The sequence below is a fragment of the Sorex araneus genome, chromosome 10, assembly GCF_027595985.1.
Source record: "Sorex araneus isolate mSorAra2 chromosome 10, mSorAra2.pri, whole genome shotgun sequence".
NCBI classification, from domain to species: domain Eukaryota; kingdom Metazoa; phylum Chordata; class Mammalia; order Eulipotyphla; family Soricidae; genus Sorex; species Sorex araneus.
The window spans coordinates 53,402,057-53,418,459 of record NC_073311.1 but is presented as its reverse complement, the minus strand read 5'-3'; the positions used below and the strand labels follow the sequence as shown (position 1 = coordinate 53,418,459).

The following is a 16,403-nucleotide window of genomic DNA, read 5'->3' as shown; positions in this document are numbered from 1 at the left end:
CGAGGAGCACCCCAAAGGCGGTGGAAAAAAGAATTTATATTCCACCTTGGGATGTTAGACGCACTGTGGTGAACATGTTTAATTTTTGCTGGGCTTCAATAAAGTGGTGGGACTGAGGACAGGGAAGGACGTTGTTATTAACTTCGCCCCCTTAGTTAACATTTGACATCTGTCAAAATTGGGGCTAAAGAGCATCTTCTGAATATGATTTCGAGGTAGGTGAATTTTGGCCTGTCACCTGGGAGAAAAAACTTAAAGAAGAGCTGACACTTGATTCTGCTGATATTGTTGTAAATAGCGTAGGAGAAAATAAAAGGCGGCTGGTACTCTTGAAACCTGCCATCACAGATGAAATACTTGAGCGACTAGGAAGTAAAAATAGTCGTGTGAAAATGAGGATAAGGGGTCACTGGCCAGGAACATCATGGCAGCTGGGAAGGAGGCGAGGATGAGATCTGTTGACTCTGCGTGTTCTCTGACGCTTTTCAGGCTTGTGGCACTGACGATGGGTCTGGGTGAAGGGCCCCCTGACCTGGGCGCCGGGGGTCTCACTGACCGGCAAATTAGTTTGGGTGCTGCTTTCCCTACATGCTTGTCCTGGGCATTGGATCCTATAGAACTTTTGGCCTTTGGGAGTATGAAGTTGATTTACGTGGCTGTCCGATGTCGAAGCGTGCTATTTCAACCCGAGTAGACCAAGTTTGATTCCTTAAAATTACCAGTGTCGTTTGCCCCAGAAATGCCAGTGTTCCTTCAGGATGCAAGTATCTTTTTTTTTTTTTTTTTTTAAAGGCAAGGTTTTCTGTTCTGTGTTGTTTGGACTTTTAACCTTTAAAAAAAAATGGTCTGTGTACTCCTGGAAAAGTTTTTTTGAATGGAAAAAGTTAATGAAATAGGGTAAACAGGTCGAGTCAGAAGCTCTAGGAGGTGGGGGATATAAATCAGGGGAAAACAACCCAGATTTCAGGCCAGATCTCAAGCATAGGAAAAGCTGAGATGCAGCTTAAAAAGGCTTGTAAGGAAAACCACCGTTCATGCTTGATTGACTTTAAAAAAAAAATTCACCGCATGAGAGACATATCTGCCGTCATTAAAGAAAACGTTACTGCCGTTGACCTAAGCAGAAACATAATTTAGAAAGTAAATCTTGGTTCAGGGTATAGTTCAGTGGTATGCTTCCCTTGCATGACACCCTGGGTTCAAACCCTGCCCCCCCCCCTCCGAAAAATACCAACACAAAGGGTACATCTTGCCCAAAGTCACATGATAAGTCCTAAAGCCAAATGTAAATGTTTATATGATGGTCTTGAATGTGCATGCTTTTTTTTTTTTTTTTAATATTTTATTGGCCTGGAGGAGGCATTGGGTCCTGGCTATGGTGAAGAAATGAAGTTCATAGAAATTGGCTGGATTTAAAGAAGCAGTTTTAGGTTTGAAAGAAGAGACCTTTTTCATGTGCAAACTGAGAAAGGGAGTTCAAAATTTAATTAAATAAATGGAGGAAACAGGAGTGGCTCCAAAAGAAGGATCTAAGGCCGATTACCAAGGACAGGTACAAAGAAAGAATGAAAGCTTGCCAGAGGTCTGCTCAGAAGGAAATGAGATACATCTTGGCAGGAAAGGAAGAAGGGGGTGAAAAGAAGAAATACCCTACAAATACCTCAGCAGAGAGAAGAGGGTAATGCGTCCTCTCGCCCTTGTGCAGGCGAGATCTCTCATAGATATCACTGAATGGTCACAAGATTTTTTTATTTTCTTTTTGGGTCACACCTGGTTAACACAGGGGTTACTCCTGGCTTTGCCCTCAGGAATTACTCCTGGTGCTCAGGGGACCATATGGGATACTGGGAATTGAACCTGGGTCTGCCACGTGCAAGGCAAACGCCCTACCCACTGTACTATCACACAAGATTTTTTTTATTGCACAAAAGATGTTGGGGCGGTGGTAGGGTTGTACAAGGCAGCTGGTGTGGATAAAGTAAATCATACGCCGAAATCACAGGAGAATATGAAACTTGAAATTGCCAAAGGTGCATTTAAGGTAGAGGGAGCCCAATGCAAAATCAGTTGGGTTATTAGAAAGGGAGGGGTAAATTACGCAGAGTTTAAGTGATTGACTACATTGATTTCTGGATTTAAGCTAGGTAGAAATCAATCAAGCAGAACCATGATTAGAGGTGCTGTACTTATGTAGACAGCAGTGGACATGGGAAGCTGGCCCCTGGGCCCGGGGCCCTTTGTAAGGAGAGGTGGACGGTCAGAGTTCAAGGGGGGGGGGTGTTTACGTGCTAAGCCAGGCCACTGTCGGACTCACTGCTGAAAGTGTCAAACGCTGGGCCTTCAGGGCTTCAGCCTTCCTGGGGGAGAATGTGACCCTTGCTGTAAAGATAGTGAGAGGGTGGTGGAGGAAGGGAAATGGAGACCAAAGGGGGGGCCCTTGCAACTCTTCATTCAGCAGATTTACTCGAGCCTCTCCTGGTCTTAGAAGTTCTGTTGGGGCTGGAGCGATAGCACAGCGGGTAGGGTGTTTGCCTTGCATGCGGTCAACCAGGGTTCCATGCCGAGCATCCCACATGGTCCCCTGAGCACCGCCAAGAGTAATTCCTGAGTGCAGAGCCAGGAGTGACCCCTGTGCCGGGTGTAACGAAAAAGCAAAAAAAAAAAAAAAAAAAGTTCTGTTGGTCTTAGAATGGGTGGAGCCTAAAAGAGAAAAGATCAGGGTTTTGGCCCCACGGAACTTTCATTCCAAAGGGAGAGGACAGACAAGCCTACACTGCAAGGAATAGCCGAGCATCTAATCAGGAGAGAGACCTCACTGGGCCAAGGGAATGAGAGAGCGAGCCTTTTTTTTTTTTCCTGGGCAGAACTGATGAATATTGCTAATGATAGAGCGGTCTAGTACTTATTTGCAGTCCACATCAGTTTGAAGGGAAATGCACAGAGGAATTGATTTCATCATTTTTAAAAAACAGTTCTTGTTTTCTAAAAGGATGTTCTTGAGGATGAGGCATGCGTGCTTTGAACTTCTCACTCATTAGTAGTTCGCGGTTCTCTTGGCGTTTGCCAAGAAGCTTTTTGGTAATGAGGTTGCGAGCGTTGCTTAGGCCGTCTCCAGGGTCAGGATGGGCTGTGTCCTTAGGTTAATTCTCCTTCAGGAACTGTGTCACCGTGGTGCTACAAAGCGGAGCTCGTTCCAAGGACTCTGTTTTGCTGGTGCCTCTAGTAGAGCGTCAGGAATGGAAGGTGGGTGGTTTGTATCCAACCTGGCCCGTTGGGGAGCTGGGATACGGGGGGCTGCCTCTCAGGGCAGCCTGGGACCGGAAGTGAGGTAAGGGTGGGCTTGGACCGCTTTCTTGGGTCTCCCTAAGGCAGTGGGGGTGAGGAGTCCTGCTGAACCGACTGTCCCAGACTTGGGTGTGTGGGGCACGTGCATCTAGGTATAGTAGGATCCGGAAGCAGCAAGGTGGCAGTTGTGAAGTGTAGACTGCCAGGGGCCACTGGTGCTGTGGTGACTTCGCAGTGGGAACGGGAAACTTCCTAGTGGCTAGCTCACGTTCTTGAACCTGTTTATGAAATCCTTCTCAGGCTTTCTTTTTCTTTCTGTTTTTGGGTGACCACACCCAGTGACCCAGCCAGGGCTGCACCTGGCGGTTTTGAGGGGTTTCCCTGGCAGTGCCCGGGGCTCAGCCCTCCGGCGTGCCAAGCTTGAGCTTAGTCTACCGAGCTCTCTCTCCCTCCCAGCCTCAAGCTTTCTTTAAGAAACAGGTTCTAACCCCGGCCTCGCATGTGGTCCCCTGAGCACCACGCAGGACCTGAGCATCGCCAGGTGTGGCCCCAAAACAAAAGCAACAAAAACGGGAAATAGATTCCTTTGTTTCTCCCTTCTTTGTGGAGTTGCTTTTGTTCTCTGAGTTTTGTTTTTTGTGCCAAAAACTCAGGTCGGCCATGTGCAAGGCAAGCGTCTCACCTGCTGAATTACTGCTCCGGCCTTCGTTCTTTGTAAAAAAATTTTTTTTCTTTTTGGCTTTTTGGGTCACACCCAGCGATGCGCAGGGGTTACTCCTGGCTCTGCAGTCAGGAATTACTCCTGGCGATGCTCGGGGGACCATATGGGATGCTGGGAATCGAACCCTGGTCGGCCGTGTGCAAGGCAAATGCCCTACTTGCTGTGCTTTTGCTTCAGCCCCACTTTGTACATTTTTTACTTTGCAAACAGAGGTGTGAGCTGAACTAGAGCCAAGGGGTTTCCCCACTGATTTTGATGAAATGTGTACGTCTGTAGAACCAAAGCTCTTGAATTTTTATTTGTTTGTTTTGGGGCCACCCCCAGCAGTGCTCAGGACTTACTCCCGGTCCTGCTCTTGGATCCTGGTGGACTCAGGGCACCAAAAGGAGTAGTTTGGGATGAAACTGTGTCCGCCGTGTGTGAGGCAAGCGCCCTCCCCACGGTCCGCAGCCCTTGGTTGCCTCCCTGTGTGTGCCCACTCAGGGTTCATCTCCCAGAATATTTGAGCCGTTTGGGCTGAGCCTATGAGCAAATAGTGCCAGAAAGTAAATTCCCTTAGGAGTGGGGACTTCGCTCAAGTGCGAGGCTCTCGAGTTGGTTTCCGGGCCCTGCGTGCCCCTTCCCTAGTACCACTGAGGGGACCCCTAGCTCCTGGGAAGGCCTCTGGAGCTCGGGCTTGGTCTCGGGACCGGGCCAGCTGCCTTATGTGGAAGCAAGAACCATAAATTGCAAAGGAATATCGCAGGGTCATGAATAGGCATTGCCTGTTTTCTCCTTCGGAGTCGATGGGGGCACACACAGGAGAGAGGAGTGTAGGTTTCTTCCCGCGTTTGATAAGTAGTTGCTGAATAAATGGAATGAAGCCACACAACGGTTCCTTGTTATGGGGTGGGGGGTGAGGGGGTGGGAGGTGATTCTCTCTCCTGCCCGCGGCACCCCATTTTTTTTGAGCCCTGAGTTGGAAGCCAAGAGGCTGCGGGCACCCCTGATCAGGCCTGGGCCGTGGTGTCACCTCGCTGCCACCCCGGAGCTGACCTGACCTCGTCCTTCAAAATGGCAGCTGGTCCTGGCCTCCCTCCCCTTCCGAGCCTGGTCTGTGCGGGTCACTTGTCAGAGCGCTGCCATGCGGCCAGCCTGGCCTCTGGGTTTCTTTTCCCTCGTCCCCCACTTGGTTTTCCTTTGCCTGCCCCCCTAGCCCCTGGGGGTCTCTTCTTAGGTGATCAGTGTCCTCTGGTGTTGGCTGGTACTCAGTTCTCTCTGTTCACTAGTTTATGTCCATATATTGCACGCATAGGGGAAATCATCTACTACTTGTCTTTTTCTTTCTTTTTTTTTTTTTTTGCCTTTTGGGTCACACCCGGCGATGCACAGGGGTTATATTTCTGGCTCTGCACTCAGGATTCACCCCTGGCAGTGCTCAGGGGACCATATGGGATGCTGGGAATCGAACCCGGGAGCCCGGGTTGGCTGCATGCAAGGCAAACGCCCTCCCCGCTTTGCTATCGCTCCAGCCCCCTACTAGTCTTTTTCTTGACTTCACATAACTCCCTTGAGTGCCTTCCATTTTGTTGGGAATCACATAGTTACTTTTTATTTTTCTTTTTTAAGGAAAATAGCTGACTGTGTGGTGCTCTATTGTATAAATCTGTATCCAGTGACCAGTGGCCATAGGCTCTTCTGTTGCTGTGATTGTAAACAACACTACAGTGAGCATGGGGGTCTGACATTTGTGTTAATTTCCAGCCTGTCCCAGCTCGGGAGAGACACCCCAGCTGGGATGTTGGGTCAGCAGGTAGCTAAAGCCATCCTCAGCTTCTCAAGGAAGCACAAAAAGGGTTGCCCCAATTTATACCCTACCAACAGTTTACGGGGTTCTTTACCTCTGCACTTTCTTCTTCATTTGTTGTTTCTGGTATTTTTTTGGGGGGTTGGGTTGCGAGGCGCGGCTGATGTTGCTCAGGGCTTACTCCTGGCTCTGTGCTCAGGGATCACACCCAACAGTGCTGGGGATACTGCCTGGGTCGGTTGTATGCCAGGCAAGCGCTTTTTACCTGTGGTTCTCTCTTTCCAACCCCTGTTGTTGCTGCTTTTAATGTATATACTGGGTTTTTTTTTTTTTTTTTTCATTTGTGTTGGTTGCTTTGTAGGGAGGGAACATTTCCCAGGAAGCTCTTTCTTGGCTTTGCGTCCTGACGCGTTCATGGCGCATAGAGCGTGGTGCTGACGGGCTGCAGACGGTGTAGGGATTGAGGCCCAGGCCTTACGTGTGATCGACCCTCGTACCCCCTGGCCGTGCCCACCGTCCCCCAAGCGTTGCTTTGTCGCCTGAGTAGTTCTCAGAATTGCAAGGCCCTCGCATTGGCCCTCTGACCTGGCTGCCTGGGAGTTGCAGGGGGGACCCCCAGGCCCCGTGAGTGCTTCTGGGGGTCCCCCTAACCCCCAAAAGAGAAAGAGTGGTGTTATTTCCTCCTTTAGATACAAACCTGATGTTCACTCGAAAATATCATTACCCTTTGATGATACAGGACAACTACAAGCAGACAATTTTTTGAGGGGCAACACTTTGGAAATCAGGATGTGGGACTGTATTGGACTACATTTAAGGATTATAATCATGAAACTTTTATCTATTATGGTTATTTTTTTTTCTTTTTGGGTCACACCGGCGATGCACAGGGCAATGCACAGCCCCTATTATGGTTATATTTTTAAGACTCACCTGTTAAAAGATATATGTGGAAGTATATATTTGTTAATATATATTCGCCCTTTGGGCCACACCAGCCCTACTCAGCCCTGCTCTGCACTCAGGAGACCATCTGGGGAACCGGGATCAAACAAACCCGGGTCAGGGAAGCGCCCTACCCATTGTACTATCTCTCTGCTCCCTCTATGAAAGTATTTGTAAGCAAAATTGGGGCTGGAGCGATAGCACAGCGGGGAGGGCCTTTGCCTTGCACGTGGCCGACCCGGGTTCGATTCCCAGCATCCCATATGGTTTCCTGAGCACCGCCGGGAGTAATTCCTGAGTGCAGAGCCAGGAGTAACCCCTGTGCGTCGCCAGGTGTGACCCAAAAAGCAAAATAAATAAATAAATAAATAAATAAATGCCTACTCTTTATTTAAAGACGAAAACCTTCAGAATATCTAGCACCAACCAGAAGTGGAAATTAAATAGTATTTATAAGCTTTTAGTATTTGTTAGATGATAGGTACATTGATATTTACTACAAGTTGTGTACATTTGTGTGTACTTGGATTTGAAGTACACTACTTAGTTTAATTATGCATGACCAGTATTAACTCTAGGACTGGGAATTTAATACAGTGAGATGAAGTGGTTGGGCATTTGAGCTACTTGGCTAATCACAAATCTCCTTTTGTGGAGGGACACTGAGGCTTTGGCGCTGGGTGTGGCATTGAAACACCATATGTCTGAAGCCCTCTTACAGTTTCGCAACTCAGGGTGTCTGAATACAAACTGGTGAAAAAGAAAAGAAGGAAAAAAATCTCCACTTTGCCTTTTCCTTAAGTTCCATTTTCAGGGAGCATTTTTTGAGAATCCAGTCAGAAGTGCCTCTTTCAGCGTTGAGACCTTGGAATAATAATATCCTTGTAGTTGACAGCCTGTTTTGACACATTTTGTCTTATCCTCAGAAGACAGCTTGAGTTACCCATTTTACAGATGAGAAAACTGAGCTCCTAGATGAACTGCCTCAGACCCCAGAGCGAGTGAGAAGTGGCTGGAGCTGGAGCCCAGGTCCTTCGCCTGGTTTGCAGATGCTCTTCCAAGCACACGCTGGAAACAGCTTTTTATGGCGAGGGTATAAATGAGCAGTTTTTATTTCTTTATGTAATCATTATTTTTACTGGTTTGGGGGCCATCCCCGGCGGTGCTTAGGGCTTACTCCTGGCTCTGCCCTTGGGGGTCACTCCTGGTGGAGCTCAGGAAGTCATATGGGATCCCAGGAATTGAACCTGGGTCGGCCACGTGCAAGGCAAGCGCCTTAACCCCTGGACTATCTCTCTGGCCTTTAAACCAGCAGTTTTTGAACTTTCCAGTAGTCGGACAACTCTGCACTGTTCAAAATCGAGGACTCCTGAGGTCTCTTGTCTGTGCGTCGGAATGTCCAAGTGAAATAGACAGTAAAGCTGCGAAATACCTCAATTTCCAGTTCTCCTTCGGAGACTGATACGAGTAGTGTGCGTTCATGAGAAACGGGTCCCAAAGCAGAAATGGGCCGTGAGACCTGGCTGGAGTTTGGCAGCAATGTGTGTATTCTACCTGTTAGGGTCTGTTGCTCTGTTTGAGTCTATGAGGAAAATCTGTTAATGCAGAGACAGTTGAAAAAGTTGTGACCTATTTTTATAGTTGTGTGTGGAAGGGAGTATTCATTCCATCAGAACCAAGTGATTTAAAACATTTTTTTACTTCCCAAGTGATGTTTCAAAGGCCCGGGGTGGGGGCAGAGGGTGGGGGCTTCCTGTGATTCTCAGCCCAGCGGGCCTGGAGTTCCAAGGATGCAGCCCCGCTCTGGTCCTAAGGCTTGGGGACCCCTAGGGCCTCAGGTGGTGCTGCTGGGGGCATGATGTCGAGCCGGGGATTGAACCAGGGTCGGCTGCATGCGAGGCGTTCATCTTCCCCGCTGTGCCCTCTCTCGGCCGGCTCTACAGCCCCAGCCAACTCTTGGTTGCGGTGTGGGGTTTCAGACCATGTCGATGAGTTTTTCAGGCTCTATTTGGAACGTTATAAAAAAAATCTATCGGCCCATGTCGAACTTTGAGTGGATCTTTGACCTGTGTGTGCTTTTGTAACGTTACCCATGGCGGGGTGGAGGGGAAGGTTTACTGAGTTGGGAAAATCTTTCAAATGTGGATGCGTTTGATTACACAATGTCCCCATGAAACCGCACTCCTTCATATGACCCTTAGTCTTATCCAAGAAACCCTAAGAACCGGGAAGTGGTCAAGCTTTTGGTGTCGAGTTCCAAGTTTTCTAAATAAGTTTGAATTTGTGCTCTCCTAGCAGCTCAGATATGACCATTGGCCAGAGACGCTCACGCCTGTCCCCTTGCCCCCTTGAAGTAAGGGTTCGGCTCCCTTCCTCCGTGGTGAGAAGCTGTTCCCGGGACTTGAGTCAGAAGACCTGGGAGATACCCGCCGAGAGGGGGGTGTGCGTTCGCTCTGGCGGCAGCTCATACACGGGCGGGTGCCTGTTTTTTTAGGGCACCTGGCTGTCAACATGGCATCAGAATGACCAAGTTCCCAAGAACTGGTTTTAAGAAAATCGATCGTTTTTGTTTCATTAGGGTATTAGGTTTTATTTATTTATTTGGTCATACCCGGCAATGCTCGGGGGTTATACTCCTGGCTCTGCACTCAGGAATTACTCCTGGCAGTGCTTGAGGGATCCTAGGGGATGCCAGGGATTGAACCTGGGCCGGCTGCATGCAAGGCAAGTGTCCTACCTGCTGTGCTGTTGTTCTGGCCCCTCGTTAGGGCATTGTTAAGGGAGACTGTTGACTTAATCTTTGGCGGGGAGTGGTGGCGGGCGGCCTCCTGTCCCGGGGTGTTTTGTGAGCGTGGGGCTGCCTGCAAGACTTCTGCTCCAGCCTTGGGAGCTCTGCCCAAACTGCAAACGGACTTGGAGAAAATGCAAAGGATCGACTGGCAGCGAAGAATTGAATCCGTCTGAGCGTAGCTCTGCGCCCCAGCCTTGGTCCCCTCGAGAGCAGCGGCGGTTTCCCTCAGCGTCCCCGCTGGGCCCTCCGCGGGCTGGTGGCTCCGATACATTGGGAGATGCAGAAAAGTCACTTAATACCGAGTAACCCAGCAGCACTCGGATGTGTTTGCCAAGCGTTCGCCTTCGGGAAGACCTTCCGTGATTAGCTGGCGTGGCTACTGGGATAATAAAACCCAAGCAGTAAGTCCTGCCGTGTCTGCAGATTTGTGCTCATGTGAAGCTAAAAATCAGCCTTGACTTGGAGTTAACGTTGGCGGCGTGCGCTTCGGTTTGATGAAACGCCGTAGCGTTGCCCCAGATTCTGTACTGACTTCGTGTCTAGCAGGCGCCAGCTATACTTGATTGTTTTTTTCGGCTCTTTCCAGCCAGTGCACCCTGAAGATGGGCTGCCTGATGCATCCAGGGCCTTTTCATTTCTAGTTTGGCAATCATTTTGCTTTCAAAAAACTCATCTTGACAGTATTTCAGATGTTTGATTCCCCGGGGCTGGAGCGATAGCACAGTGGGTAGGCCGTTTGCCTTGCATGTGGCTGACCTGGGTTCTGTCCCCTGCATCCCGTATGGTCCCATGTGTACCACCAGGAGTGATTCCTGAGTGCAGAGCCAGGAGTTACCCCTGAGTATTGCCTGTGTGCCCCCCCCTCCAAAAGGACAGTTGATTCCATTTTTTTTTTCTTTTTGGGTCACACCCGGCAATGCAAAGGGTTTACTCCTGGCCTTGTACTCAGGAATTACTCCTGGCGATGCTCGGGTTGAAAGGGGCATATGGGATGCTGGGAATCGAACCCGAGTTGGCCACATGTAAGGTAAACGCCCTACCCGCTGTGCTATCACTCCAGCCCCAGTTGATTCTATTTTCTCTAAACTCTCAATTAGTCACCGGGTGACAGTGAGGTTCTGGAGGTTTAATAGGTAAGACCAAGAGTCCATATCATTATGAACATAGAAGCGCAGATGAAGTTAATGTTCCTGCCTTAAATTTGCTACCTTAGAAGAGTCTAAAAGCACAGGAATGTATAATGTGTGTTTCCTGAGTGTCAGTGGTATACTGTCATCTCATGGTACACCCTGTTCGCTGGGTTGGCTATTGTGTGCTTACCCACATGAGCATTTGCGCTCGCTCTCTCTCTGTTACCCCCCTCTCTTTCTCTCCTCTCTTCTCTCCTGTTTTTGGGCTATGCCTGACAGTGCTCAGGTCTTACTCCTGGTTCAGTGCTCAGGGATGCCTGGGATAGAATCTGGGTAGCCTGTTCTGCTCTCCTGTCGCTCTGGCTCTGCTCTAAGAGAGACTTTCTCAACTGAGCGAAGCCCCGAGCGTGCATTATGCCTGTGTGCGTCCTGCCCGTCACCCCCGACTGTGTCTGGAGACCCCAACTACCTGTAGAGCTAATTCCTTCTTGATCGCATTTTTGGGCCAGTCCTGGCTCCGTGCTCAGGGATTGCTCCTGGCCGTGCTCCAGGCACTACATCTGCGCTCAGAAGCCAAGAGCACTCAGCCGCTTTCTCAGGTGACAAGAGAGAGACGGTGACTCCTTGTGTTCCGATCACCAAATCCTGCGCTGTGGGTGGAGAGATTGCCCCGCAGCGGCAGGCCGTGCTCCGGACACCAGCGGGGTCCTGGACAGCGTTAGGTCACTGGGGCGCTGAAGCTGTCATTGGTCTCCGTCGACGAGGCCCGAGGACTGCAGTCCGTCACCTGAGTCGCACGTCGTGTGCGTAAGCAGGAAGCAGGTTCGCAGTGAGAGTGACACTGGACAGGACAGTCTTTCTGAGCAGTCGGGACTGCTTCAGGGCGCAGTTGACAGAGAGCTGCCAGTAGAGGTGTCAGCCAGGAGAGAGTTGTTTTTCTGCAGCTCGGAGGAGGTCACGGGAGGGTGGCCTTCCGGGCTGCTCACTCTGTCCTGAAGGCCCCAGGATCTTTGCCACCTTCTTAGTGGTTCGCCCTCTGCCTCAGTTGCCGTCATCGCATCCCTTTCCAAGGCAAGGAGGAAGGGGACAGAGCAAGCACTCCTCCTCTCGTGCTCAGCCGTCTTTCCCGGGAGCCTTCGTCCAGCAGTCTGTGGAGCGCCACCTGCTCCAGCTGTTGGAGAGACGGCCCTGCACCCGCGAGAGACCCCCTGCAGACTCCTGTTCCTCTGGGGGCTGGCTGAGCCGTGCCCGTGGGTCCTCCCCGCCCCTCCTGGGGCTGCCCAGACCGGCGGGGCTCCTGGTAAGGCCTGCACAGGGCAGAGACGTTGGTCAGGGTCTGTGAGTGCCACAGATGGGCAGACCCGCAGGCACCAAGGGTCCTGGCTACTCCGGAGACTGCTTCATACCCAGTATTGTCCGTTAACCCCAACTGGAGCTAGTTTGTTTTTGTTCGGGGGCCGGTGCTGTCTCTGTGTTCAAGGATCACTCCTGGAGGTACTGAGAGGACGACATGGGATGCCAGGAATCGAACCCGAGTCGGCCTCGTGCAAAGCAAGTGCCCTCCCTGCTGTGCATGGCTCCAGTCCTTAAAGATGATTTACAAGCAGGCCTTGGTTTCTCCACTGTGACCCAAGAATATTGCATTAGCTAATCACAGGGAACTTCCAGCCCTGTAAGTCTTGTCTTTTCCTTTTTTTTTTTCTGGCCTTGACTAGCTTTTCTTTTTTTTTTTCCCTGAGTGCAGAGCCAGGAGTAATCCCTGAGCATCGCCGGGTGTGACCCAAAAAGCAAAAAAAAAAAAAAAAGAAAGAAAGAAAACCTAAATCGAAAAGGTAGATAGTATTAGAGACAAGTTATGAAAATGAGTTTCTGCAGGTTTGTTATGTTTCGGTTTTGGGGTCACACCTGGCAGTGCTCATATGTGGTGCCAGGGTTGATCCAACATCTGCCACGTGCAAGGCAAGTGTCTGAAACCCTGTACTCTCTCTTGGGCCCTGAAAATATGATACAATTTTTAGTCAGCTTGATAACTGGGTCAGGGTCTTGAGGGGTAAAGCTAAAATTAGATTTTTGATTTGGGGCTGCTACTCTATCGCTCCCGCCCCGCGTTTCCCTTGAAAGTGGGAATGTCCCTGCTTTGCTTTTCCCTGGGGGGACAGTGTGACAGCCGATTCTGTCTGTACTGTGTCATCAGGACACCCGCCGTTGAGTGTGCTGAGAAAATCCTCCCTGGCAAGAAGGGTTATTTTAAACACTTTGGCGGAAAACTTGTTAGAAACCCTCCCTTTTCTCCATGGATGGCCTTATACAGGGGCCTTCCCAGCGGGGCTCGGCAATGTGGGGACTCAGCCCAGGCCCTCACACTGTCAGGGCACGTGCTGTACCACTTGAGCCTCATCCCTGGCCCCCGGACATTTGTTCCTGTGTGCTGAGAGTGCTCCGGCTGCATGCTCACCCTAGGAACAAGGGAAGGGACGTCTTCCCATTGTGCGTGGCAGCAGCTACCCTGCATCGAGGCAGGATTCAGCTGGGTTTGCAGAGGGGAAGGCCTGGGCCCGCTTGTTGCATGCTATCCGGGATTATATGAATTTGGATCTACAGGGAGTCAAAAATCATATCCCCAAATCTAACAAGTCACAATGACAAGGCTTATAAAAGACGCTATTAAAAATTAGCTTAAGAAGGTACTACCCTTGGGGCTGGAGTGATAGCACAGCGAGTAGGGTGTTTGCCTTGCATGCGGCTGACCCGGGTTCGAATCCCAACATCCCATATGGTCCCCTGAGCACCGCCAGGGGTAATTCCTGAGTGCAGAGCCAGGAATGATCCCTGTGCATTGCCGGGTGTGACCCAAAAAGAAAAAAAAAAAAAGAAGGTACTACCCTTCCTTCCACCAGGCATCTGAGAGATAAATTCGCTGACTTCTATTGGTGATTGGAAAGTACCGAGACGTCCTGAGGCTAAGCATTAACGCTGACACTTCAGGGGCCAGAAGGCACCCCCAGTTTGAGGTGAATGTTTCCGAAGAAGATTCAAGTTACATGCACATATTTAAGTAGCTTAAGGTAGGGCCTCAGTTTGTTCCCATCTGAAGATTCGGGTCTCGGGCCCTTTCCCTTGCAGTGAGGAGCCCTGTAAAGCTCCTGATGAAAGCGTGTGTTTCCATGATGAGTGACTCAGCCTTGCTGGTGTAAATAGCCAGGAAGCGCGATTTTATAGCTCCTCGGTTTTATAACTGACAATAAAAAACACGCGCGGTGGAAAGCCCCTTCTCGGCTAGCTCCGGTCCCAGCCAGAGCCCTGGAGGGACGTAGCCGGGCAGCTTTCCTGGGCAGTGAGCGGCCTGCGGGCGGCTTCTCAGCGCTCACGTGGCCAAGCCTCCGTCCCAGGGGCGGAATTGACCCGTCCGCAGTTTTAACCCAATTCAGGGGCCAGGGGCAGGGCGGGGACTGAGAATTTCCAGCCACCAAGGGGGGCAGCCACTTAACCCGGGAAAAGCCGCTTCCTCCAGAGGCGTGCGTGTGTGTTGAGATGAAATTCATTGTGAAACCAGTGACTTCTGGTGTAGAATCTTCCTTCTAACAAGCGCCCTGACTCCCGAGCCCACGGGGTGTTCTGTTCTGGACAGACACTCTGTTCTCTTAGCCAGTGGCGTCCTTGGCGCCGGCGGGCACAGGTATTCGGTGGCAGCTGACAGCAGAGAGTGAGAAAGGAGGCCCGGGCCCCGGAGTAGTGGTGCCAGCTGCTCTGGATTCCCAGCCCTTCGTGATGGTGACAGACCTCTGCGACTCAGCATTCTCGGTCCTAGGAGTTCAGCCGGGGGCCGGCCCAGCGGTGTCCACACTCCTGGGCCCAGGGCTTGGCTCTGCTCGGAGGCGTCCATTCCTGCCCTTCCCTCTTCGCCCGGTGCTCAGAGCACTGTGCGAATGGGCTGCTCCCGGCTGCCTCTGCCGGGGCCTCGGGTGCAGAGAGATGGTCCAGGGGCGACTCCTGGCATGTTTTGTGCATCTGTGGGCCAGCACCTCTGCACAGACCCGTGGTTGAAGATGCCCGCCTTGGCGTGGGACAGGTTGGGAGGGGCATGGCGGGGAAAGTGAGACCTGCTGCAGTTTTCTGTCCTTTCCAAGAACGCTGCTCCAGCAGAGGCTGGAGCGATGCCTTGCGTACGGCCGGCCTGGGTTCGATCCCCGACATCCCATATGGTGTCCCAAGCACTACCAGGAGTGATGCCTGAATTAAGAGCCAGGAGTAACCCCTGAGCACTGCTGGTGTCACCCCCGAACCTAAAACAACAAAAACATGAAACCAAAATGAAAAAACCAGTTGTCAAACCAGGTAACAAAGTTGAAGCTCTTGTCTCCGCTGTTGTGGGTGGTGGCGGGGCTTGGGGGGCCCCGACAGGAGGAGTGTCCTGTCCCAGGGAGCCCCAGCCCCTCGGGCCACTTTGGAGCATTTGCAAGCCCGGAGATCCCTCCCGCTGCGCTCCTGCCAGCACGCCCTCTGTCTCTGGGAACCCCGCGTCCGCAGAACCATGCAGTGCCTCCCCGTCACGCACTCTGTACGAGGTCCTGCGGGTTTGTGAGAGAATGTTCGTCTCTTTCATATTCAATATAAAATGTTATATTTATTGTGTGTGTTTCCAGGGCTGGCGCCCAGGACCTCACCCTGGGGAGGCAGTGCTCAGCCCCTGAGCCATGTCCTGGGCTGCAGGGGTCACGTCCTTCACGGAGTGGAGAGCAGCCTTGTGGCCGTTGTTCTGCCACCATTCTGGTTTGTTCCTTCGTGGGTTGCTCTGCGGTCGGCATCGCGTGCTCGGACCACGCTGTGCAAACACCTCTGGGAACCTGCGTTCACTCCCAGGGGGTCCAGACCCTTGTCGAGGAGCGACGGGATCACTCAGGGTCTGCTTGGAGTCTTGGGAGGCGTCACTCTGCTCCTTCCCATCACTGGCACGTTGTCTTAAATACCACCTGCCAATCGAGGGGCTGTTTCTCCACAGCCTTGCCAACCCTAAAGTGCGCATTTGGGTGGCTTTTTAAAAATTATTTTGGGGCAATAGTACAGAGGTCTAGGCTTGGCATGTGGCCAACCCGGGTTTGGTCCCCGATCCCCACCAGGAGTGAGCCCTGAGCACGGCAGGTGTGGCCCAAAACCAAAATTTTAAATTTTGGCTGTAGCCGGTCTCCTGGGTGTGAGTTGACAGCTTGCTGTGGTTCTCGTTGCGCTTTTGATCTGTGGTGAACTCCTCTTCATGGACTTGTTGACTCTTAGCAACATTTTTTTTTTGGACTCATTCTAAAATCAGGTTATCTGACTTTTTAAAATGAGAATCGGCTCCTGAGAACCTCTCTCAGCTCAGTTGTGTGGCAGGGTGGGACAGTAAGAGCTGAGAGGCGCTGGAGAGAGATAGTCCAGGGCTTAACCAAACGCTTTTGCTTTGCATCTTGCTGACCCTGGTGCCTTCCTGACGCCACGTTCGGTCTCCCGAGCCCCACCGGGGTGATCCTTTAGCACAGAGCCCAGAGGAAACCCAGGGCACTGTCGGGTGAGCCCTCCGACCCTGCCCCGAGGAGGAAGGCTCTTGCTGTGGTGAGGATGCAGCCTGGGCTCTCTCCTCGGCCCCTTTCTGTCAGAGCAGGCCTGGGCCCGAGGAGAAGCCACATCGGTGTCTGATGCGCTAAAATTCCGCTTCTTGTGTCCCCAAACATTTTTTTTGCATCTCAAAAAAAAAAAAAAAGGGAAAAA

General features: G+C 51.3%; 1 protein-coding gene across 2 annotated transcripts in view; it reads left to right on the top strand.

The window, feature by feature from the left end:
* DUSP16 (dual specificity phosphatase 16) overlaps positions 1–16,403 on the top strand; it is a 54,572-nt gene that overhangs the window by 1,724 nt on the left and 36,445 nt on the right. The window lies entirely within an intron of this gene.